Source organism: Megalopta genalis, chromosome 16 (assembly GCF_051020955.1).
Source record: "Megalopta genalis isolate 19385.01 chromosome 16, iyMegGena1_principal, whole genome shotgun sequence".
Lineage (NCBI taxonomy): Eukaryota > Metazoa > Arthropoda > Insecta > Hymenoptera > Halictidae > Megalopta > Megalopta genalis.
The window spans coordinates 3,497,649-3,524,457 of record NC_135028.1 but is presented as its reverse complement, the minus strand read 5'-3'; the positions used below and the strand labels follow the sequence as shown (position 1 = coordinate 3,524,457).

The following is a 26,809-nucleotide window of genomic DNA, read 5'->3' as shown; positions in this document are numbered from 1 at the left end:
TTTTTAAAACTGGACTAAGGGACTGGAATTTTGTTCAAATAATAGCAGGACTAGTCTACCAAACGATGACTAAAATTAAATTTTAATATTACTTGGAATGGCAAACAAAATAAATATTACGCAATACACCTTTTTTAAAACTGGACTAGGGGACTCGAATTTTTTTCAAATAATAACAGGACTAGTCTACCAAACGATGACCAAAATTAAATTTTGCTATTACTTGGAATAACAAACAAAATTTAAAAAACTCTCGTTTTGGCAATTGTCTGGTAGACCAGTTCCACTATCATCTAAAAAAAAAATTCAAGTCCCTCAGTCCAGTTTTAAAATAGTTATTGCGTTTCAAAAAGTGTACGAACACTTTTGTGGGCCACTGTAGATCATTGAATTCGTTTTGACATCAGCTATAACATTATTACATAAAAAAGGTATAGTAACGATTAAAAAATCGAGGTGACTTTAATTATTTATTTAAAAGGAAGTTTTTTTAAATTTTTTATATTGATGTTCATAGAAGATATTTGTAAGTTAATTTTTGTTCGAAACATTTTTTTGCCAAAGCACCGGAAGTAACTGAAAAATTGCGATAATATATAAATAATAAATGATGTCTGTACTTAAAAATACTGTTGTCTATAAGAAATATTGCTTTTATAATTTATTTGAACATTAATATTTTATTGACTAAGGAGAATTGACAACGTTTTATATAATTATCAATTAATATCTGTTGACTCTCAATTCATCGCGCTTTCTTTCAGAGTGGAATGATTTCTACGTACTTCTACCTGTATAATCATACCAACATCACTTCCCCCAACGTCCATCCATGAAATGTACATCGTAAAAATACAAAAATATTGCGCAGAAACTGCTCACGTCGACACTTTTTTAAACTTCGACATTAATTTATTGCTATTTAGGACCAAAAACATTTAATAAATTGCATGCCACTATATTCGGGAAACTTTCCTCTATCTTTTAACACCAAATAGAACTTTAACCCTTTCGCTACGGGCGGATTTTCCGCCGCGGTACTTCTGCTGGACGGCGCGCTGCGACATTGCTGCACGCTACAAGACGCCGATCGTTGCGGGGGTACCGCAGCGGAGAACCCGCCCGTAGCAAAAGGGTTAATCCAAATAAAGTTGAACAAAATTGAAAAAAATAAGGCATATCTATTTATCCGTTGTTGAGAGAAAAATAAGGTGAATTAGCTTTCTGCAGTAAGCACTGACTTTATTCGCTACAAACGATCGAACTTATGGAGGGCCACTATAGTGGCCCTTAGTACCTCGATGGCATCTTATGGAAAGCCACTATAGTGGCTCGTAGTACCTCGATGGCATCTTATGGAGGGCCACTATAGTGGCTCGTAGTATCGAAAGGATTAAAGTTTGTACTTTTCATGCAATACCTCATTTTTGTCCAAAATTATAGATTTTTTCAAAAGTTCGTTTATTTAAAAAACTGAGGGTGATGGAGCAATTCGGTTTTCGGATTCTTGTTCAGGGAGTGAAGCTCTACAAGAATTTCATAGTGGCTATAGGAACTCAAAAATCGTGTCGGACAGTGTTATTGTTTTCAGTGGCTCTGTGGCCAAAACCGCGCGGAGCGTCAAGAGGTTACTGTCTTGATTATGAATGGAGCAACAACAATATTAGGTAACAACAAAAATACCATTATTAAAATATAAAAATCATAAATTAACAGAAACAACAACCATAATTAATAACAACAACTATAATTATTCAAGTTTATGTCACTGAATTCATAATGAAAGGGGCTGTCATTGTAGATGTTTAAAAAAGGGTGGTTCCATTTAAAAAAGTCAAGATGACCTTGATGTCTCTAAAAAAAAAAAAATGACACAAGAACACAAATCTTTTTGGTATCGTGTGAACCCCATTTTACCATTCAACTTTGTCCTCAAGACATTTAATGTATCTTTGAAAACAACAAAGATATTTGAGGTGATAACGTTAGGTAACTCACTCTGTATTTTTTAAAGTATTACCTTTTACTTCGTGAATAAATACGTTCGAGTTTTTGGTGGGCGATCCCAAAAAATTCTCCGAGTGCAATAGTTTTCAAAATTTAGTGGTCATCGATTCTTGTTTCAATAAAATGAATTTCCTTATCGCCATGACACGATAGCTGAGATCAGGACCGAACAATTGCTATATAGGAGGTCCCATGCATTTTGAGCACCTCCTGCAACTACCAAAATATAGGTTGGACAAAAGAATGTCGTATACAAACGTTGCGTGGTTTAAAGCGATACGCTATGTAGTGCATTTATTTTCTTATAGGTGGAGGCGTTTCAGAGATTTGGAGGTCAACTTTCTTTTCTTAACCCTTTCGCTACGGGCGGGTTCTCCGCTGCGGTACTTCCGCTGAACGGAGCGCGTATTTATAAGGGTATTTATAAATAAAGGGTATTCCGGGGTATTTATAACGTCTTAGCATGCGCTCTTTAATTTACAGTATGAGAGGAAATAACATTATGCAATATAATGCATCATATGGAAGGTCACTATAGTGGCCCGTAGTACCTCAGTGGCATCATATGGAAGGCCACTATAGTGGCCCGTAGTACCTCAGTGGCATCATATGGAAGGCCACTATAGTGGCCCGTAGTACCTCAGTGGCATCATATGGAAGGCCACTATAGTGGCCCGTAGTACCTCAGTGGCATCATATGGAAGGCCACTATAGTGGCCCGTAGTACCTCAGTGGCATCATATGGAAGGCCACTATAGTGGCCCGTAGTACCTCAGTGGCATCATATGGAAGGTCACTATAGTGGCCCGTAGTACCTCAGTGGCATCATATGGAAGGCCACTATAGTGGCCCGTAGTACCTCAGTGGCATCATATGGAAGGCCACTATAGTGGCCCGTAGTACCTCAGTGGCATCATATGGAAGGCCACTATAGTGGCCCGTAGTACCTCAGTGGCATCATATGGAAGGCCACTATAGTGGCCCGTAGTACCTCAGTGGCATCATATGGAAGGTCACTATAGTGGCCCGTAGTACCTCAGTGGCATCATATGGAAGGCCACTATAGTGGCCCGTAGTACCTCAGTGGCATCATATGGAAGGCCACTATAGTGGCCCGTAGTACCTCAGTGGCATCATATGGAAGGCCACTATAGTGGTCCGTAGTAGCGAAAGGGTTAAATGGAATACTATATTTTTGGCATCGAAATATGGAAGAATATCGAATTCTGAGTAAACAAGTGTCGACCTTTACTAGCCCTGAACCTAATAGCTAACGAGTAATTTCACTTCATTTTGAGCATTTTCTTCAGTTTTCGCTGACCTGCAGAAATCCGTGATACGTAGACTGCGGATCGTAATGCAAAATAGAAATTGTCTTCATCAATTGCAAAAAGATATAAACTAACTAACAAGTTCTTCCTATATTCCAAAACTTTAATACGTTGAAAATAATACATTGACATTTATAAATTCTTTCAATATGTTTACTATATTAAATTGCAATTATCCAATTTTGCCATAAATGCATAAAATCCGCAGTCTAGTAATAAAGTTGGATCACCAACCTGATATTACGTGAAGAAAATTTTCAATTATGTTTAGAGCTAATGAAAGTCGATACTTTTTTACTTAGAATTCGATAGTCTTCTATATTTTTAAAGAAAAAACATAGTATTCCATTTAAGTAAAGAAATTTGACCTTCGAATCTCCGAAACGCCTGCACCTATAACAAAAAATTAATGAGCTACATAACGTGCCCCTTTAAATCACGCAACTTTTGCATACATCTTTTTGTCTAACGCATATTTTGGAACTTACCAGAGATGCACAAGTTGCGTGGGACACCCTGTATAACACTATGTATAACACTTGCTGCGACATTGGATTCATTTATTTTCGATACTTATCTCACACGAAAAAGTCACCTCGACTTCGGCTGTTATACGACATTTATAACATAAATGTACAGCCTCCATCGAAAAATGCGATATTAAAAATTAATTAATGTTTAAAGTTTGCTATATGCATTATGTTCTAATAGTAGTCGCTGAACAAACGAAAGATCCAATTTGATAACGATAGCCAAAACAGCGTATCGGTTAATATAAAATTGTGCCTGCTTATCTGTACGAAAAAAATGTATAATTATTTTGCGGTACAACTTTGGTTAACATCGTTTCTTCGTAAATTCCGCAGTCTCGAGTATGTTTAACAGCGAGACCGTTTAATTGCAGCCCAATCTAATGCGACTGCGGTTCGTAGTGCAGCTGCGACTGCTTCCTGTAATTGATTTTAAGGTAATTACTAGGTAATTCCGACCGGAGCTTCCGATTATATCTCAACTCTAATAACCATAACCCATCGGAGCAGTAAAGTGTTTCATAGATGTTACAGAGAACCATAGAACTGGAATCTTTAATGAGAGAATAAACAGCGACCGCGCGAAATCCTATTAAAAAAGTAATATGCGCGTGAACATAAACGTCGACTGCAAAAAGGTGAAAATTGCAACGACGATCTAATGCCCGAATGATACGTTGCGCTACAGTAATTCTGTACACGGAAGTCGAATTTACGTCCGACGATTTCAAAATGGCGTGTTTACGATCCGCATCGATGTCGCGAAAGGAGCTTCGCAATTTATTTCCAGGCAGTAAACAAATTATATTGATTTACGACCGATCTGTATTAAACTGAACCGAAGAAAAACGTTGCACAAAACAAAATGGACCGTATTTCGAGAGATTCCGGTCTCGAGGATCGCGCCGCGGCTACTATCTGTCTTGGGACGCCATAAAAATTAGCGTTAGGCGCCGTGACAAACGGGTTCCTTACTTTCTTTGACAGTTATACTTTTTCCTCGGAGTCGCGGCCAATTTGCTTCCGTTGATTATATCGCCTCCTGTCGACTGTAAATAATTTTTAATATAGTTTCCCCTTGATATATACAGTACGCTTGTCCTCTCGAGCGTGTTTAAGTTAATTTACAGTGAAATACCGCAGCCTCCCTCACGATGCGCCGTTACCCACCGTTACCTTTAAATAAATTGGAACACATTACCTAGATTACGCGGCTTTCCCGCATTACTTCCGGTTACCTTCGTTATTTCCACTTACACTGGTTTAAGTTCAACGTGGTTGAGACGGTCTCAATAGAAGGGAACAGTTCGTCAAACGAATTGGACCCTTGACAAATCTACGCGTTCTTCTTCGTTTGTGACTCGAAATGTGTCGTGATTTAATTATTTATTTATTATCCACGTTAACGTTCATTGCACCGCAATGTAATTGCAGGCGTTCCTGCTCAGGCGGTATAAAAGGTATTCTGTGGGAACGTATAAAATGTAGCGAACTGCTGATTCTATGTTATTCTACTCTTATTCTATTGGGTTAGCAACTAAGTAATTGCGGATTTGTTCAATGAAATAAAAAATTTTTTTCTACTTGGAATGAAGTTTAATCTGTAATACATTTTTCATTTTGTTCGATGACCTTTTGCCATCTCTCTGACAACTTGAAAATTCCACGCTCGTAGAAAGTCTGATCCTTTTCGGCCAAAAACTGAGTTAAGTGAGATTTTACAGCGTCATCAACATTAAAAGTTTTACCACGAAGGGAGTTGTCCAGGGATCGAAATAAGTGGTAATCCGATGGCGCGAGATCAGGGCTATATGGTGGGTGTAACATCGATTCCCAAGCAATATCCATCAATTTTTGCCGAGTGGACAAAGACGTGTGCGGCCTAGCATTGTTCTGGTGGAAAATGACACCTTTACGATTGACCAATTCTGGTCGCTTTTCCTTGACCGCTGCATTCAATTTGTCCAGTTGCTAACGTTCATGGATAATAAAAAATAACATAATAATAATAACTATAATTTTATAATATAACATTTACGGATATCATAAAAATGGAAGTGAGAGACATCTATAACTGAAATCGGCAATTACTTAGTTGCCAACCCAATAGAAATAGGGTATGTACAGCTATCTGAAAGATGTCAAGTTCTTCTTGCGTAAGATGTATAAATGGATTTTCCATTCCATTCCAAATATATCCAGCAAATTTGATTGCAATATCTCTAAAATTGGCGAAGTTACGGCAAATTTTGTATCGACGTGCGACGCTCACGAATAAGATTGATCGTCGTATTTCGTACCGCTGCGTCTGACAAACACGAATCTTTGGTAACAGCAATCTGTTTTGTTTAGTAAACATCTTCTGGTATCATTTTGTGCATTGTGAACGAAAATTTGTGCTAGAAATCGGAGAAATGGCGTCTTCTAGTTCAAACTTCGACAGTGATCCAACTTCACGAAGATCTACAAACTCTTGATCGAAGAAAACTTCGTCAACAGGATACTTACAAACGATGTCATATGAAAATTCAAGTGGACAGAGGAAAATCTTTAACTTCTTTTTATCAGAAGAAACCTACGGCAAAGGGCATGTGTGCTTTATGATACAAAAATACTACCATATTAAATATTCAATTTACGGCAATATTCTTATTAGTTCATCCTATAGTGAAAGCTATGAATAATTTTCATTATCTTCAAGGTGCAACATATTTCCAGCTGATTTCGCAATGCGGATTCCAATCGCACCAAAGCAAATCATAAAATCAGGAAAGCTACAAAACGTTAGAAGCTGGTATCATTTTCTGAACGAAGAAAAAGTAAATTGGTTTGAAGAGCAATTTAAGAAAAATTTATCAGGAAATACACAATCTGTAGATTTTGATTCTGTTTTGGATGAAAATATTGAATTCTATTGGATTGAAAATATTATGAATGAAGTCGAATTACCATTAACCAATTCTGGTCGCTTTTCCTTGACCGCTGCATTCAATTTGTCCAGTTGCTAACACTCACGGATAATAAAAAATAACATAATAATAATAATAATAATTTTATAATATAACATTTACGGATATCATAAAAATGGGAGTGAGAGACATCTATAACTGAAATCGGCAATTATTTAGTTGCCAACCCAATACTTATAGTAGAAATGAGTAGGCGCGATTTAAAACATTGAAACGATTATAAGAGACTGCTGATGCTTTTGTATACAGGATGAGTCTCGTAACATGACGACCTCAAATAACTCATAAAATATTTGTTGTACGATAAAATGTTTCAGATAGATGTTGCATGGCCTCCAGAGGAACACGTAGTGTTCTAATCAGTTTTATAGTACTTTGCTTTTTTGTCAGGATATGAAGGTCCCCTTCAATTTTTTAAACGGAATTGTTAACATTTCTTCCCGAATTCGGATTTCATTTGATAAACACAATGATTAACACAATGATAAGTTGGCGCAATAAGTTTGCAGTCTTCAAAATGGAGAGGGCGTATATTCACGCCTTTCGTACATATTGCCAGACCTGCGAGGACTCGCGTCGGTATTTATGTTGACACCATTAATTGTTAGGCTTTATTACATATCTCTGTCGTGTATCTCTCTTTTGTTTGAAATTTGGCGTTCGCGTCAGTATCGAAGGAGAAACCGAACTGTTAATGTTGCTCTAGATTTTTCAATTAATAGTGTAATTCTTGAATTGTTCTATCATAAAGTAGTTCTAACGTAAAGTGAATTGAACTTGCATTAAATGTTATTTTTTGATTGTAATATTGAGTTTATAGTTAATTATTTGTATGTTTTTTTATATCTAAAGTAGTTTAAATGATATATTTTCTATATATATTTTATATCATAATAAGCAATTTCTCACAAAATGCCAAAAGTTAGAGACAAAAGGAGTACAAATTTATAATCGTCGTGCAAATAGCGAATCTTTGAAAAAAAATTGCTATGGACTTCATCATTTCAAGAGAAGGTGTAAAAATGATATTTCAAAGAATAAATAGTACCAGAAATGAAAGACCAGAAATTTTACCTAAAAGTGGAAGAAGGAGAAAGACAAATAGTTCGAGAAGTTGACAAAAAATCCATTTCTTAGTGCCAGAGAATTGAAGGAAAGTAATGTTTGCCCATTAGAATTACACAAATAAAATCTCATATAAATGACGGCAATTTGCATGGCCATATATCACGGAAAAGTCCATATATTTCGAAGGCGATGCTGCGAAGCGTTTAAGATTTGCTCTAGAATATTCTGGGAGACAGTTATTTGAAGTCAAGTAAAGAAGGCAATGTGTATGGAGGAAAGTAGAAAACTCAGGATTTATCATAAACTTAAAAACTGATTGCATAGCAGTTGGGCGTAACGCAACAAACCATTTCGAATCGTCTACTAAGCCGCTTAAGCCGAAAATTGAAACGAAAACGACCGTATGCTGGAAAAAGGGACCGTCGTATCGTCGTATGAAATTTCTGCATGACAACGCCAGACCGCATGTTGCTTCTGGTACGAAAGAGATCCTATTGAGTCTTGGTTTTCATCTGCTTCGATCGATGCAGCACGCCTTGTCTAATACGAACTTCGAATCAGTGGATGAAATGCAGAAGAGATGAAATTTCATGAAAATCGAATTCGACACTAGTCTGAAAGATGGCTTAAAGTTAGAGAAAGTAACAGCGATTCGTATGAATAAAAAGTATGTTTCACATTTTTTAAATAAATCTTAAATGTCGTCAAACAAATTGGATTGTTTATTTGTACACCTAAAAATATATATTGATGCTTGGCTCCCACAGTGCAGTGAATAATTATAGACTCAAAGTAACTTCTACATTTTTAGTGAAATTTAAATAAAAACTTAACAATACATCATATTTATATATTTCTGTATTAAAAACAGTAAAAGATAGAAGTATACAAATATAGCTTTTGGTCGGTTTCTGTTTAAATATTAGTAAAAATGTAAAAGTTACTTTCAGTTTATAGCTATTCACAGCAGTCTTCTTTAGATGAGACACCTTATATATTTAAAAAAAACTTTACAAAATATCATATTTGTATATTCCTATGTTAGTAATAATAGAAAATAAAACTATGCAAGTATAATATTTTGTTAAATTTTCGTTTAGATGCCAGTGACAATGTAAAAGTAACTTTGAGTCTATAATTACGCACACCACTGTATGTTTTGCAATTGATACAATATAATATAATATAAACCATTTTTACTTTGAATAAGGTCCACAGTCTGATAGTAAATACAATACATACATACATCCTTTCATAAAAACGGAATAAATACAAAATTTCTTTTGCCTTTTAAATCAATCATCCTTTGAATCAAAATAAAATAAGGATGCTACTAATAGATGTTTTTATAAAAATCGGAAGTTCAGTAAGAAGCGATTTTATTGGAATTCTATTGTAACAAGACTAAAATAGCAGAAGTAGTAATAATTACAAACTGTTTTTATTTCAACTGTAATAAAAGTATAATATAATATTGTCTCAACTATAATATAACTAAAATAGCAGAAGTAGTAGTAATTACAATCTTTCTTGTTTTAACTATAGTAAAAGTATAATGTAATATTGCCTCAACTATAATATAACTAAAATAGCAGAAGTAGTAGTAATTACAATCTTTTTTGTCTCAACTGTAATGAAAGTATAATATAATATTGTCTCAACTATAATATAACTAAAATAGCAGAGGTAGTAGTAATTACAAACCTTTTTTGTCTCAACTGTAATAAAAGTATAATATAATATAATATTGTCTCAACTATAATATAATTAAAATAGCAGAAGTAGTAGTAACTACAACCTTTTTTGTTTTAACTATAGTAAAAGTATAATGTAATATTGCCTCAACTATAATATAACTAAAATAGCAGAGGTAGTAGTAATTACAATCTTTTTTGTCTCAACTGTAATAAAAGTATAATATAATATAATATAATATTGTCTCAACTATAATATAACTAAAATAGCAGAGGCAGTAGTAATTACAAACCTTTTTTGTCTCAACTGTAATAAAAGTATAATATAATATAATATTGTTTCAACTATAATATAATTAAAATAGCAGAAGTAGTAGTAACTACCATCTTTTTTTTTGTTTTAACTATAGTAAAAGTATAATGTAATATTGCCTGAACTATAATATAACTAAAATAGCAGAAGTAGTAGTAACTACAATCTTTCTTGTTTTAACTGTAGTAAAAGTATAATGTAATATTGCCTCAACTATAATATAACTAAAATAGCAGAGGTGGTAGTAGTAGTAATTACAAACTGTTTTTGTCTCAACAGTAATGAAAGTATAATATAATATAACATTGTGCCAATTATAGTATAACTAAAATAGCAGAGGTAGTAGTACTTACGAACGTTTTCTGTCTCAACTATAATCCAGTTGAATCTCGTCATCAACCTTTCGACATCCGTTCAGCTAGAATCTGAACTTCGGAATAGAAATCCAAGGAGCAATACCGAGTATCAAGAGGCCTCTTAAAGCGAGAGATTTACTGGCGGCGTTAAGAACCAATTCCACGTTGAGCGATACTGTTGCAAATTAATAGCAGCTCGTACAGCTGATCCAGATCTCTGATCCAAGCAGCATGGCTATCTGCCTCCAGCGATGTTTCACCGCCTCGCTGAGGCTAATGAACGAATGTGAACGTGCAAAGTAATCCATAAACCGGACCAGCGTAGTCAGTCCTAAGCAACGTTCTCGTTTCGGGCAACAGGTATTTATATCGCGCCGAGATCGCGTGAAAAGAAACAGGGACTTGTCCGCCAATGACATTAACCCGAGAAAGATAACCTACGTCGCAGAGGCGCCTGCGAAGACTGTTGATTTTTGTTAATTTTTCATAGAGGTCTAGTGATTTAAGTTTAAAATTACTTAAAATATAAAAAAATATAATATAAATGCATTTTATTTTTACAATAATGCCAAACCTTTAAAATGACTAGATTAACTTAAATAAATATCCATTGTTAGTGTAAAATTGACGCCTTAGAAAAGCATGCGCCTCTGAAGCGTATGGTTATCTTTTACGTACGTTGTCATATGGTTATCTTTCTAGGGTTAACACTTTGATTACAGCCTCCCCCATATACAAAAGATATGAGGGACGAAATTTTTGGAAATTAATTTTGACGCACATACATTATATTTTCCTAATTTGTTTAAGGTCGGCAAACCATAGGAATGTTGAACAAATAATTTCGGTTAATCAATCTACATTTTCAATTTTAATTTGATTAAACAAAATACTTTAATTTTGGAAATTTTCGAGATTGTTGGCACGCGGCTGTCACAGCGTTAACAACATACAGTGACGGACTAAAGTGTTCGTATACCTTTTAAAGCGCAATAACGTTTTTAAAACTGGTTCAAGTGGCCTGAATTTTTGTTTATCTTTTTAATATCGCTATTACCGTTGAATGAATTATTTGTTTAACGAAGAGTTCTTGAAGAAGAGTCGTCCACCCTAATCGTAAGTTGACAGGTTATCGCTACGTTCAAAAGATTTTTATTTTTGTGCCGAATGTATGAAAAATGGAAGCTGTTTCTGAATGTCTGGGAGGTCACTCTTAAAATGTGTCGAGTTTAAAACTCGTTCATTCCGTGTGTTGACATTTCAGTCTCACTGAACGGACGCCTGACTCTTGTAATATCCGAAGCAGTAAAAGGATTCTATTTTGAGAGCCATGACAAGTGAAAATTACATAGAACGAGATGGTCACATAGTTAACACGTTTATTACATAACGAAAGCAACAAAAATTGAAGAATCATTAGAATTCTTGTGCAATTTCAAATTTAGTTTTCATTCCGGAGAAACGAAGGTAAAGAATACCAGTTCCTTGCATTTGTATTGCTATAAATGTTCGACGCAAGTCATACTCGATTAAGTTAATAATACCAGTTAGTCAATAATAATTAATAATTGCAGTTTATGTCACGGAAAAGTTAATCAAAATTGCCCACTCCGAAGAATAGTGCAATTGTACTTTACAAGTGAAATATTTCAAAAAAATGAGCAAAAGTAATTCTCCCTTTTTCGACGAAAAGTCGAGATCAAAAGTTTAAAGCACTAACTTGTCTTGAATAATTTAATCGTACTTGATATTCGAATATTTTCAATTATTTTCATTTAAAATATCTTCTACGAATACAATTCAATTTATATCTGCAGTAAGAAATGTTAACATTCGGACACCATTTAACCCTTTCGCTACGGGCGGTTTTTCCGCCGCGGTACTTCTGCTGGACGGCGCGCTGCGACATCGCTGCACGCTACAAGACGCCGATCGTTGCGGGGGTACCGCAGCGGAGAACCCGCCCGTAGCAAAAGGGTTAATCCAAATAAAGTTGAACAAAATTGAAAAAAATAAGGCATATCTATTTATCCGTTGTTGAGAGAAAAATAAGGTGAATTAGCTTTCTGCAGTAAGCACTGACTTTATTTGCTACAAACGATCGAACTTATGGAGGGCCACTATAGTGGCCCTTAGTACCTCGATGGCATCTTATGGAGGGCCACTATAGTGGCTCGTAGTATCGAAAGGGTTAAAGAACAATAACTTCTTTTAGATACCACTTCGATTTCTCCAAACTTTTTCTAAAATCTACTTTCTCCAATTAGTCGAAATTAAAGATTTTTTGGAAAAGTTTGGAGGAAGTCGAACAAAGAATTAGAATTTAAAAAACTCAAAGCAGACTGCAAAACGTAGCGAGTACTCGGCGATGACTGCATGACAGCATCCGCAGAGGGTAATATCTAGTCTTTATCGATTCAATCGATTAATCCAAGTAATAAAGCATCCAGGTGGTTCGACGAAATACTAAAAGTTGGTATATATTAACCCTTTGCACTCGAGCGGCGACCCTGAGGCGCCATCAAAAATTGTTATATCAAGTTTCAAAATAATTTCAACATCGTCGAAGTTGTTTATATGTAAAAAAAAAGAAAAAACATTACGAAGTGTAATTGCTGCTTGAGTCGTATGCATAAAATGCACAAGTAAGTTATATGAAATGAAAAAATACTATAGGACGAAGAAAGCTATTTTAGATTTCGAGTTAAAGTCGCTTCGAGCGCAAAGGGTTAATATACCAAATGTAAAGGCGAATTTAGACTTTGCGCTTTGGATATGCATTCCGGATGATTCATCCCGAATGATAAGTGTAAATATTGTTTTCATTTGCATTTCTTACAAAGTGAACACTCAAAGTAAAAAATGTATAACCATGAATGATTTATCCGTAGTACAAAGTCTGCCGGGTGTCCCAAAATGATGTCAACGTTATACCTGAGTTGATTTGAAATAACTTTTTCCTTAGCGAAAATGCAATCCGCAGCTTTGTTTACGAATTATTAACGGAAAATACTGACCAATGAGAGGCGAGCTCGGCTGGCACAAGGCGGCCAGTTCTGCTCATTGGCTCGAGCGTCTCGCGTCTACTAATCTCGCCTCTCATGGTCAGTGTTTTTCGTCAATAACTCGTTAACAAAGCCGCGGATTGTATTCGCATTAAGGAAAAAGTTGCTTCAAATGATCTCAGGAACCCCTCATTTCACGGAAGTAACATAATTTTAGGACATCCTGTATATGCGTCTTAAGCTATAGAAATACATTTTCAATGTTAAACGATAATGGAATCGAAACAAAACTGCCTTTGTTAAATTGTGGTACGAAAACTTGTGCAATTATGTTAGGTGCACTTTTATGGATCGATATTACATAGCACAAAGATTATAATTTAAATATTTTCTTCATTCATTACTCAATTTGTTGTAGGTAAATTGTATACACGTGTCCATTTTCGGTAAACAATTTCTTGCAAAGTCTCAAACGCATCACTTGATCTCATCAAATTTTTTTATGAACAGTGAGGACATGAATACCAAGATAACGTATTGTATAACAAAAATTTAAACGTATCGCTGTGTGTAATTCGAAATTGAAATTACTAATTACTAATAATTTTATCGAAATCTATTAACGTTCTTATCATTTACAGGCACTGAAAGATGTTGAAATCTTGTTGCAGTTATTTGTCGAAAATCGTGAAAAACTGACTTTTCCTATTTTCAATTTTACTTTTAGCTCATAACAATATAATTTAATATAATAAGGTCTATAAAATGTATCGTTTAACTCACCGTGCACAGAATCGCAGCTTACTGTGACGGAGTAATTTCTGACTTACGCCGATATTCTACTATCATATTTGCGGTCCTCCCCAATCTTGCTCGCCGTGACTCCGGCACAGTAGACGGACGATTAATTATGGTCTCAGACAAAAGAGTTGAAGAAACATTCTTTTCCTTCCCAACCTTGTGTGATTATTGCAAAATATTTTTACTTACTGTCTAGAAAACCAGTTCCTCTACAATCTCAAAAAGATTCAAGTGGTTTGGTCGAATTTAAAAAAATTTATCGCGATGGCGCGAGATCAGGGCTATATGGTGGGTGTAACATCAATTCCCAACCAATATCCATCAATTTTTGCCGAGTGGACAAAGACGTGTGCGGCCTAGCATTGTCCTGCTGGAAAATGACACCTTTACGATCGACCAATTCTGGTCGCTTTTCCTTGACCGCTGCATTCAATTTGTCCAGTTGCTAACATTCACGGATAATAAAAAATAACATAATAATAATAACTATAATTTTATAATATAACATTTACGGATATCATAAAAATGGGAGTGAGAGACATCTATAACTGAAATCGGCAATTACTTAGTTGCCAACCCAATAGAAATAGGGTATGTACAGCTATCTGAAAGATGTCAAGTTCTTCTTGCGTAAGATGTATAAATGGATTTTCCATTCCATTCCAAATATATCCAGCAAATTTGATTGCAATATCTCTAAAATTGGCGAAGTTACGGCAAATTTTGTATCGACGTGCGACGTTCACGAATAAGATTGATCGTCGTATTTCGTACCGCTGCGTCTGACAAACACGAATCTTTGGTAACAGCAATCCGTTTTGTTTAGTAAACATCTTCTGGTATCATTTTGTGCATTGTGAACGAAAATTTGTGCTAGAAATCGGAGAAATGGCGTCTTCAAGTTCAAACTTCGACAGTGATCCAACTTCACGAAGATCTACAAACACTTGATCGAAGAAAACTTCGTCAACAGGATACTTAAAAACGATGTCATATGAAAATTCAAGTGGACAGAGGTAAATCTTTAACTTCTTTTTATCAGAAGAAACCTACGGCAAAGGGCATGCGTGCTTTATGATACAAAAATACTACCATATTAAATATTCAATTTACGGCAATATTCTTATTAGTTCATCGTATAGTGAAAGCTATGAATAATTTTCATTATCTTCAAGGTGCAACATATTTCCAGCTGATTTCGCAATGCGGATTCCAATCGCACCAAAGCAAATCATAAAATCAGGAAAGCTACAAAACGTTAGAAGCTGGTATGATTTTCTGAACGAAGAAAAAGTAAATTGGTTTGAAGAGCAATTTAAGAACAATTTATCAGGAAATACACAATCTGTAGATTTTGATTCTGTTTTGGATGAAAATATTGAATTCTATTGGATTGAAAATATTATGAATGAAGTCGAATTACGATTGACCAATTCTGGTCGCTTTTCCTTGACCGCTGCATTCAATTTGTCCAGTTGCTAACACTCACGGATAATAAAAAATAACATAATAATAATAATAATAATTTTATAATATAACATTTACGGATATCATAAAAATGGGAGTGAGAGACATCTATAACTGAAATCGGCAATTATTTAGTTGCCAACCCAATACTTATAGTAGAAATGAGTTGGCGCGATTTAAAACATAGAAACGATTATAAGAGACTGCTGATGCTTTTGTATACAGGATGAGTCTCGTAACATGACGACCTCAAATAACTCATAAAATATTTGTTGTACGATAAAATGTTTCAGATAGATGCTGCATGGCCTCCAGAGGAACACGTAGTGTTCTAATCAGTTTTATATTACTTTGCTTTTTTGTCAGGATATGAAGGTCAAGTGGTTTGGTCGAATTTAAAAAAATTTATCGCGTTTTAAAAAGTATACAAACATTAGCTATACTCGCTGTATCTACGACAAATAATCGGCGTTTCTATTTATACACGGTATTCCACAATTATTTTAACAGCCGAAAATGAGGGTTAGCTGAGGTTATTTGAAGTAACTTTTTCATTTGCGGCAATGCAATCCGCGACTTTGTTTACGAGTTATTAACGAAAAACACTGACCAATGAGAGGTGACGGTGCGAAGTTCGAAGTTCGACCTTTGACAGAAGGTCGGGGCGGACTCGAGCCGCGTTCGAAGTATTGAACAAGTCACGAAGCGAGAACTTTCCGCGCGCGCGCGCGCGGATTTGTTTTACTACGTAACTGATATTTTTAAGAAAAACACTGTTCACCTTTATTTTAGAACGTCCGAAGAATATTCACTAATTTTTCGGACCCGAAATAATATGTAGTTTAATCGTGACGGCCGTTTTAATTTTCTGGTGTGCATGACATCTCATGTATACCATATGAAATTTTTATGCAAGGTGTACAGTGAAGATTAACAAAGTTCGTAAATGATATTTTAATTTAAATAATTCCGTGTCCGAACAGAATTCAACGAATGATTTGCAAAGCTGATTTAATAATAAATAATCGCGTTAAGGGACGTAAAAGATTTGTTTATTATAGAAATATGAAAAATATTATCAATAAGAAACTCACCCATTTAGTTGAGGATGCATTTGCTGGCTGGAATTGTGACTCACGATGTCGAAAGGCACTGACCTCGTACAACGTACAGCTGATCTTTCACTGCACTCACAATATAAGTTATGTCAATACAAGGTTTCGTGTTTATACGAATTTGCAAAATACAGTAAATTTTCTCCGATTTTCTCTCATCTTGCAAACAAGGATGAACTATTTGGGAAGAGGAGATACGAGCGTATCAGCTATTATTCAAGCGTCGCAGCTTGTTTTTATAGTTGCCAATTGTCAACGACTATAAAAACTAGCCGCGAGGCTCAAATAATCGTATCTCCTTTTCTCAAATTTTAAATTTTCGCTTACAAGCTGAGGGGCAATTGGAGAGAAATTACTGTATCATTAGAAACGCATACAAATGAAATAGAATTGAATTTCGCCGGTGAAGAAAAACAATTTTTATGGAAATATACAGTCGAACAAAATGATAGTGCATTTAATTAAAAATGATGTACACCAGTAATCAACGAATGATATTTAATGTAATGCTTGATATTTTGTGGTTCCTCCTTTACATTTATTAACAATCATCATTACCTTGGGAAAGGATTTTTAGAGATTTTTAATAGGTTTTTGCTTCAATTGCTCGCACTCATTTTGAATACATTTTTTTTTCCATTCGGCAATGTTTTGAAATTGTCTGTCATTTGCATATGCAGCTCGATTAAGATTTCCACAACAATTTTCAACGATACGACCTCGCTAACCAATCCAAAATGCAATCTTTTTTCGACAGATCCAGTTTCCGTGCCTATTACCAATTCCCATACCTCCGAATTAAAATCGTATAGAAACTCTCCCTGTATCCTACATGTTGACAAGTAAACGTAACAAAAAACATAGATCATCAATTTGTATATAAACCTTTTCTTTTTCCTATACTTTTTAATGTGAGGGCACAGAAATTGGTAACAGGCACGGAAAGTGGAACATCTACTCTATGCTGCGGCATTATCGTCCTGAAAAATAAAAGGGATCCGTGAAAATATGTATATACAGGCACTGGGCGATGAAAATATAGAATAACTTTTCTATTTTGGAATTTAGTTTTCGAGGAAATCGAGTTTGAAACGTTTGCTAGCATACAGGGTGATTCAAAAATTGTTGTGGAAATCTTAACCAAGCAGCATACGCAAATGACAGTCAATTTCAAAATATTGCCGAATGGAAAAATATAAATTCAAGGTGAGTGAGAGCAATTGGAACAAAATGCTATTTTAAAAAGAACTCTATAAATCATTGCCAAAGATAATGATGACTGGTAATAGATGTAAAGGAGAAGCCACAAAATATTAAGCATTAAATATCGTTCGTTGATTTACTGGTATACATAATGTTTAGTTAAATGTGCTATTATTTTGTCCGACCGCATTCCCATAAAAATTCGCTTTCTTCAAAATAAAATTGTTTAGACCGGCGAAATTCAGTTCTCTTTCATTTGTGCATGGGATTATGGAATGAAAATGAATATGATTCTAATTCTTTTCTTAAAAAGACTTTATTTTATTCCTTTATTGAGAGAAGGTATATGGACGAAAACGATCGAGCGACCAAACTCTACTGAGAGTCCGGTAAGAAAAAACGCTTCTTTTATACCCTTCTTGGGTTCGTCTTATCCACCAATCAGAGACGTTTTATTTGTCGCGTTTCACATTGTATACGTGACGCTGGGATCCCCAAACAGTCAGGGCACGATGTGTATCTAATGGTACCGGTGATGATGTATCGCGGTACCTATTATATACAGTTTACATTATCATACCAATATGGACCTATGGACTAGAACTCTGGGGAAGTGCCAGCAAAACCAACATAGCCATCATCCAAAGAACACAATCCAAGGCACTTCGCACAATTATTAACGCCCCTTGGTACGTTACCAATGAAACAATTCATAATGATCTTGGTATTCCCTTCGTCATTGACACCTTCCACGAAAGAAGTAGGAAGCACTTCACTAAATTAAGCGAACACACAAATCCACTAATTATGCCACTCATACAACAACAATACAGCAGGAGATTAAAAAGAAGATGGCCAATCGACCTTAAATGAGGTTCAGGAGGACTTTTCATTGGGAAAGCCCTCACCATGTTATTAACGGACTATACATCAAGTCCCCAGCGATCACATCGGCCCATAGAATTTGTATTCTGATTGCTGATTTCTAATAAATAAAAAAAAAAAAAAGAAAAAAAATTCTTATAGAAACAAATCCTAGGTTATCTTGTTAAATACACTGTATAAAATACACCGTCATATTGCCGTCAGTGTTGTCATCGATATATCACGTAATAATCCTTCTTCTTGACGCTGATCCAGAGGGTTGTTCGTATCCAACAACCCCACTCCCGTATCACTTCGTCATCGAATGTACATAACCGACGCCTTCTGTCGAAAGCATGGTACCCTCCCCTAACCGGAAAAAAAACCCAAGCAAAAACCTTGAACCCAGCCTCCTGGAGGGAAAGATATTCTACGTGAAAGGGGCCAAAGACTCTCTTTCGTAGCTGTCACCGGCAAAAGATGAACCGTTCTTATCTGTGAACGTTCAATCAGACGCAATTGTGTTCGCCTTAAAATTAGATAGACGCAGTTTCGCGACTGATTTGAACACCTTCCATGGCTAGGACGAGTTTCAAGAGGCTGGGCATCTCCTTCTATGAAAACCGGTCGCCACAGTGAAAAGTGTAGGTTGACTCAGTCTTGCCGAGTGTGAATATACGATCTTGCGTTGATCGACTTTGCTGGTTCGATTTTAACTTTTAGCACTCCGAACCATTCTGGACGTTGGCTACCAGCTACTCAGCGCCACTTTTTGGCAGAAACGGGCATTTACAGATCCTCGTATTATTTAGCATGGTTTTGGAACTAACTAACATATTATAATGATATTGGACTTATATGAATTTGGCTGAAATCGAGAAATTTGCAAAAAAGTCAATATCTTATTTTTTATAATTTTGTTATTGTTTGTTTTATAATTTTATTTTGTTGTTGTAATCGCTATCTATGCGAACTCTTTCTCTCGTCGCCTTGTTGCTTGGACGATATCACTATCACTGCTGTCAAAACGATAGACTAACTGTAGAAGAAAACCTTCTACATATCTGTAGTAACATTTCTGTGTAACATTTCTAACATATCTGTATAAACGTCTATCTGGAGCTCATCTTCACTACTACTTGTGTCATGAGACTCATTCGTGTTTGAACGTTTTGCGTATTATAATATTTGCGTAATGTAATATAGTATAATATAGTATAGAATTATATTATAATATAATATAGTATAGTATAGTATTATGTTATAATATAGTATAGTATAGTATTATAATATAGTATAGTATAGTATTATATTATAATATAGTATAATAATATAGTATGGTATTATATTATAAAATAATATAGTATAGTATAGTATTATATTATAATATAGTATAATAATATAGTATGGTATTATATTATAAAATAATATAGTATAGTATAGTATTATGTTATAATATAGTATAATACAGTATAGTATTATATTATAATATAATATAATATAGTATATTATAGTATTACGTTCTAATAAAAAATATGAATAAATACATAGGTTGAAAATTTCTAATTGTTATTACTAACTCACAAGATGATATTTACCAAAAAAACTTTTACCAAACAATTTATTTACCAAGAGAAGAATCACTTTTCCGATTTTCTCACTCGTTGGATCTATCTATACCGCTGGACGCTTCAAACCAGACTGAGTTCAGCTTTGAAAATCTTTTCCTCCAGATTTTATGATTATAAATCTCACTATACAGTGCGTGCTATGTTCGCATACCGACCTTTCTTCTACAAACTTGCCTTATCGCTCTTTTCAAATGGCGCCTTTGAAGTGCTAGGATCGTCGTGAGCACGCCTCTCACGTTCTCGTCAAAATTCGCTGACATTTCTTGTATATATCTTAGTAATTTTACTATATTTTGATTTGATTTCTTGTGCCATTTCAAGAGAAAACTTCAGGGAAACATGCATGTCTGAAAAAGTTGCGCTGAAATAACTCAATTCCCCGTAATCACTAATAAACTTTAATGTCCCACGAGAGGGGACATCCGAGTGATATGCTAGAATTACGATGTCCCACGAGAGCGGAGTGCAAAGGGTTAAGAATCGAATTTTTCAGGCTGTGTGATTCGGATATTTCCATTGAAAAGTGATGGCTGCATAAAAAGATCATCGCACTCTGTTATGTCGCCACGACGCAATGGAAGACTTTCCCGAGAAATGTGAGGGTTCTTGTTCTGATCGGAGAATTTACCAAGACTCGTTCTGGATTAAACTTCCTTTTAGTAATTATTTAGTAATAATATCTAGTAATTACTTTAGTCATTATTTCTGAGCGTGTTGATGATGCGAACAGATGTAAGGATCGATATCTCGTTAGACGCACGTTTTGAACGAAACTGCACCGGTGCAGGTTTTGAAGGGCTCTGAGCTGGGGGAAAGTTGATGTATGCATATATAGGTTCCTATTTGAGTGGTAGGGGTTTAGGAAGACATAAGGGTTAGTATGGTAAAGTCAGAGTTTCGAAGATGACGTGGCGAGGCAAAGGATCAGGTATGATACGGCAAGAACAGAGGTCGAGGATGAGGCAGAGTGTGAGGACGAGTCAAGGGTGAAATCATGGCTTACAGAAGATTTCGGGATGATCGATAAGAAGATAATGGAATGGCGTTAGTGCGATATAACATTAACAATATAGCATTAACAATATTAAGCGATGTGACAACAATAGCAGTAATAATAATAACAGAAATAATAATAATAAGAAGAAGAAGAAGAAGAAGAAGAAATCTAATCAGAGTAGGACGTAACACACTCGAATACGGAACGTTGCTGCAAATTCCTCTAAAAGACAGTACTGTAAGTGCAGCTGTGCAAGAGCTCGAAAATGTCGGATCACGGCGGATTTCAGATTATGTCGAGATTCCCGAGAATATTTGAGATTCTAATAGTATCGAAAATCATACAAATATCGGGGATATTAAAAGTGCCGGGTTCCTCGAGGACTTCGAGAATTCAAGGATCTGAATATTTTATACTAATTTCCACTCCATTTTATGTATTTATTTATTTATTCATTTATTCGCGAGAAAAAACAGTTTAATACAAAAAGATGGTAATATATTTTGGTATAATTTTGGTATAATTTTTATTTTGTTTTTCTTCACGTATATATATATATTATTATTTGTACTAACCTTTATAGGTGGTAATATTTTACAATTTTTATTTTGTTTATATATATATATATATATATAAACAAAATAAAAATTGTAAAATATTACCACCTATAAAGGTTAGTACAAATAATTATTGTAGAATATGCTACCAACAATAATTTTAGACTTCTTAAGGATTGTTCAATTATACAGGGTATTTCATTTGAAGTAACGCGCTCAACTATGTATCTCCTAAACTATAGTTCCTTTGCAAAAGAAAAGTTTCAAACAAACCTTACCCCGTTTTGATGGGGACATCTTATAACGGTCGCAATTTTTGCTGGTTGAACGTGTTTCCGAGATTTCAAAGTGACCTTAGTTTAAATCTTCGTTAAACGTCCCAAATGTTCCATCTTCGTGCAGTATTTCGTCGTTTCGTATGTAAACATAACGCGAGATCGCACTAAAAAGGGTAAACTTTAAATAGCATTAAATGATAACCTTGCTTACATAAAATAATATACAACTCCATTAAAAAAAGAAGCAAGGTCACCTTGAAATCTCAGAAGCACGTCGACCCAGCAAAAATTTGCCACCACCATAAGATGTCCCCCTCGAAGCAGGGTAAGGTTAGGATTTGTAACATTACTTGAAACGGAACACCCTGTATATGTTTTTGCGTTTATGCAGTTAGCACGGTTAATCATTTTATTTACGGTAAAGGTACCTATTACGAAACACCGCTCAATTAAGTAACCCCTTCTTGAAGCATAAATAATACAATAGAAAATAGATAGAGCGTATGAATAAAAGTGTGTGCTCCTCGGTAATTATAGTAGTAACTTCGGCTACTTTTTGGTCTCTGGAACAATGAGAAAAATTCTGTTGACAATAAAATACTTCGGAATATTTAACATGTTTTTAACTGAACAAATTATCTCTATCAGTTTCCGAGATAATTGAGAAAATACCTTTTTTACCCCCCCCCCCCGAGTTTAAAGGATGCCAAAAATTTCAGAAAGAAACTACAAGTAACGTAAAACATGTGATTGTATGCGAGAAGAATGAAAATGCAGACTCTTAAAAAATACAGAGACGCCAAAACAGAGAAAACGAGTTTAAAACAAAATCACGAATCACGAATCATAATCAAGAATAATTTCGTCCGCAGCTTAAAAGGAACTGACGCGAGAGAATTGGCATAGAGCAACCATAGATAGGCCCATCTTCAGTGGATACGGATCTGAGAGTTCTATCGGATAGTGAGCTTTGAGAAATTATTCCAGTAACTATCAGAAGGCAGTATTTCGCCGTTTCGTATGTAAACATAACGCGAACTCGCACTAAAAAAAAAATGAACTTCAAACAGCATTAATTTCTCAACATAACTGAGATCCTTGACATATGTTTAGGAATCCAACACGATGCAATCCTTATACAGGGTGTCCCAAAATTATGCTATTTCCGGGAAATGAGGGGTTCCTGGAGTGATTTAAAGTAACTTGACGAAATGCGATTAATCCTTAACGAAAATGCAATCCACGGTTTTGTTTACGAGTTATTAACAAGAAACACTGACCAATGAGAGGCGAGCTCGGCTGGAGCATGGCCAGGCCAAGCTCCGCCCATTAGCTCGGTCGCCCCGAACAAGCTGATCTCACCTCTCATTGGTGTGCCTCTCGAAGACAACATTGTACGCGATTTACTATTGCTTGCTAATAACAATAAAATTATTGTTAATACTTTTCAGATTAAGAGAAATTTCAACATGTCATAAATCGGATAGAAAGGACTACAGCTAGCATTAAAACGTTTCATTCGCAGATCGCCAACGAGATTGACTTATTTATGACTTTTGACGGTTGCGACGATATATTTTAATTTGCAACGTCGCAATTGTTCATGCCTTTCTTAATATTTTCGTACCAAAACTATATTTTCCGTATTAAAACGACACGTTCGTTGCATAAACATTATAAAATATGTCGATATAAAGTTATTTATATTTAAATATTGAAAACATTACTTATGCTCTATATATCCCTCAAACTAATATATTTAAATAGCCTGAATTAAAAATTTCTAAATTTTTAACAATTTAATATGTAAAAAAATTAAAAATCAACTTTTGTGAACAAATCAACGAACAGCCTCATAATTTTTTAATGAAAGTATCTCAAATAAAAGATATTTAGAATCCGTTTCTGTATTACTTACGATCACCAACAAACGAGGAAGAAATCGCTTGAACGCTGTCGTCGCAAGTATCGATGGTTTTCGTAGAGATACAACGCGGCAACAGTGTACTTTTAAAAACTGGCAATGCTGTAAATTTAACCACCTCATACGTACTACTTTCTATGTTGCAGTCAGATGTAGTTCACTAGCTGACCGCTCCATTTCGATAGAGTACGCTATCGTACCATAGCATTTTCTACAGAGTCGGTAATTCAGACCCTGAGACAATGTCTTTTATATTCTGAACTACATAAGAACTCTGCGAACACTGTAATCAATGCTTTTTTCTGTCTCGAGGTCTGAATTACCGACTCCATAGAAAATGCTGTGGTACCACAGTACATATTTGGACATAAACTTAGGACCTGTACAGACATTGCATACAATGCTTTTTTTCTGTCTCAGGATCTGAATTACCGACTCTGTAAAAAATGCTGGTACAATAGGTAAAAGGATATAGATTATAATAGAATGGTTTTATGATTACACAAGAAGATAATGTTACAAGAGAGTCTGTAGTTTGTATCGCATTTCATCACAACATAACATATCATACTCCTTGTCTTAAACTATCGTACAAAAATAAAGGATAAGAATACAAAAATATGACATTTCTCCCTTAATGATATGTTATGTTGTGATGAAAAATTGTAACACTGTAATTGTATATAGGGGGAAAACTAAAGTGATGAGATTCTAAAGAAAATTATAAATTGAAAAAATAATAGTGTAAAAGGAGTAGGAGGCTCCTGGCACTTTAGATAAAGCAAACCTGAACCTGAACTTGGTACGATAGCCTAACCTAAATGGAACGGTCAACTAGTGAACTATATCTGACTGCAACAGACAATAGTGTGCATCTGAGGTGGTTAAATTGACAGTGTTGCCAGCTTCTTTAAAAGTACATTGTTACCGCGTAATGGTTTTACGAAAATGTATCGATGCCTATGACGAAAGCGTTGAAGCGATTCGTACAGATTCTAAGTAATACAGAAACGGAATCTAAACTACAACATTTTTCATCCGAGATACTTTTATTAAAGAATTATATGATTCGTTAATTAGTTCAAAAGTCCATATTTAAGTTTTTATACGTTTTAAATTATTAAAAATTTTGAAATAAATTTGTTAGTCCAAGGGATCTATAGAACAAAGATATGGTTTTAAATATTTTCAATTTATAAATGATGTTAACAAATTTTCTCATAGCCACATAACTTCTTATAATAAGCTTTATGCAATAAACATCTCATTTTGATACAGAAGGTACTATTTCTTGGTACGAAAAAAGATATTAAGAAAGCCATAAACAATTGCGACGTCGTAATTATTAATGCGTTTATGGCTTTCTATATTCGTACATGCATGTATTGAAAATTACATAAATTTAAAATATAAGCTGTAAATTAAGCTGTAAGTTAAGTTGGTTGGTGAACTTCGCATGAAACGTGGAAATATTCACGTAATTCATTTCATCCGATTTATGGCGTGTTTTTACTTCTTTTAAGTAAAAAAAACAAAAATGTCAACAAACAAATTTGTCAAGTATAACAATAATCTTATCGTCACTAACAAACAGTAGTAAGCTACTTGTAATGTTGTCTCCGAGAGATACACATTACATATTTGGTTATAGTCGTTAATCGTGACCAACGTAATCAAGAAAATAAGTTACGCATGATCGTAACTTGACGCGCAGATCGCGACGCGACGTAAGGTCTCTGTCTAATCGTAGTTCAGAATTATAACGTTCACACGGCAGACGCGCCACGCCGCTGTGTGGGATTCCCGCGCATGCGTCGCCCAGCCCCCACTCCTTGCGTAACTTATTTTCCCGATCGTACTAATCATGGCTCGAGGCTCTCAGTTTCGAAGGCGATATATATAGGCGGTATATTAAACAAATCCGATTTTATTTATTATTTCCGTTAGGATAATTGTATTAACACAAATCGATTGGAGATATTTTCCCGATGAATATGAGCCTAAACATGGCATAAATCCGTTCTGTTATTGTGATGGAGTTGAAGACTCTCGAGTTCGATGAATATGATAGATTGTACTTGTTTATATATTGCATTTGTTTCCGTACACGAAAATTATCATAGTTGAATGTACGTATAATTGAAGAAAAATAAGAACTCTAGAGGATATGTCATAGATGTGTCTAGAGGTTAATATAATGTATATAAAAATTAATAAAACGCCTATACAATCTGAATATACAGAATGTTCTTTTGAAAACTTTGTATCTAAATATATTTAAAAAACAACACATTTTACACACTAGTCGTTTATATTTCCGAAACATAAACACTGCGATTCTTTATGTAGTATAAAAGCCAAGTGAAAGAGTGCAATTGTTATTGATTTATCAACATTCAGTCATAACAAAAATAAAGAAGTTTTATAAGTAAACAAATTTTTCATTTTTTTTAATAACCTTGTAAGATAAAGGTTTGCTTTTCTTTCATGTACAATAAAAAAAAAAAAAAAAAAAAAAAAAGCTGTAAATAAAAATATAGGTTTGTATTTAAAGAAGTAGAATTACCCTCTAAATAACCTTTGCCCTCTGTACATGTTTCCAATAATAAATAATACTACTAAACGTGTTTATCACTACAAAAAGATGGTATCACAAACTGAAAGATATATAAAAATAACAATTTTTAAAATGTGGACTG

At 34.7% G+C, this 26,809-nt stretch overlaps 1 protein-coding gene and 1 long non-coding RNA gene across 3 annotated transcripts in view; one reads left to right on the top strand and one right to left on the bottom strand.

Moving 5' to 3' along the window:
- LOC143260699 (uncharacterized) overlaps window positions 1-22,847 on the bottom strand; it is a 119,983-nt gene extending 97,136 nt beyond the window's left edge. The window contains exons 1-3 of the long non-coding RNA XR_013034971.1: window positions 22,441-22,847; window positions 22,187-22,364; window positions 16,636-16,725 (exon numbers count right to left, since the gene is read on the bottom strand). This is a non-coding gene — a long non-coding RNA (uncharacterized LOC143260699). The remainder of the gene's footprint in view (window positions 1-16,635; window positions 16,726-22,186; window positions 22,365-22,440) is intronic.
- The window catches only part of LOC117224042 (uncharacterized), a 260,485-nt gene that overhangs the window by 148,366 nt on the left and 85,310 nt on the right, over window positions 1-26,809 (top strand). The window lies entirely within an intron of this gene.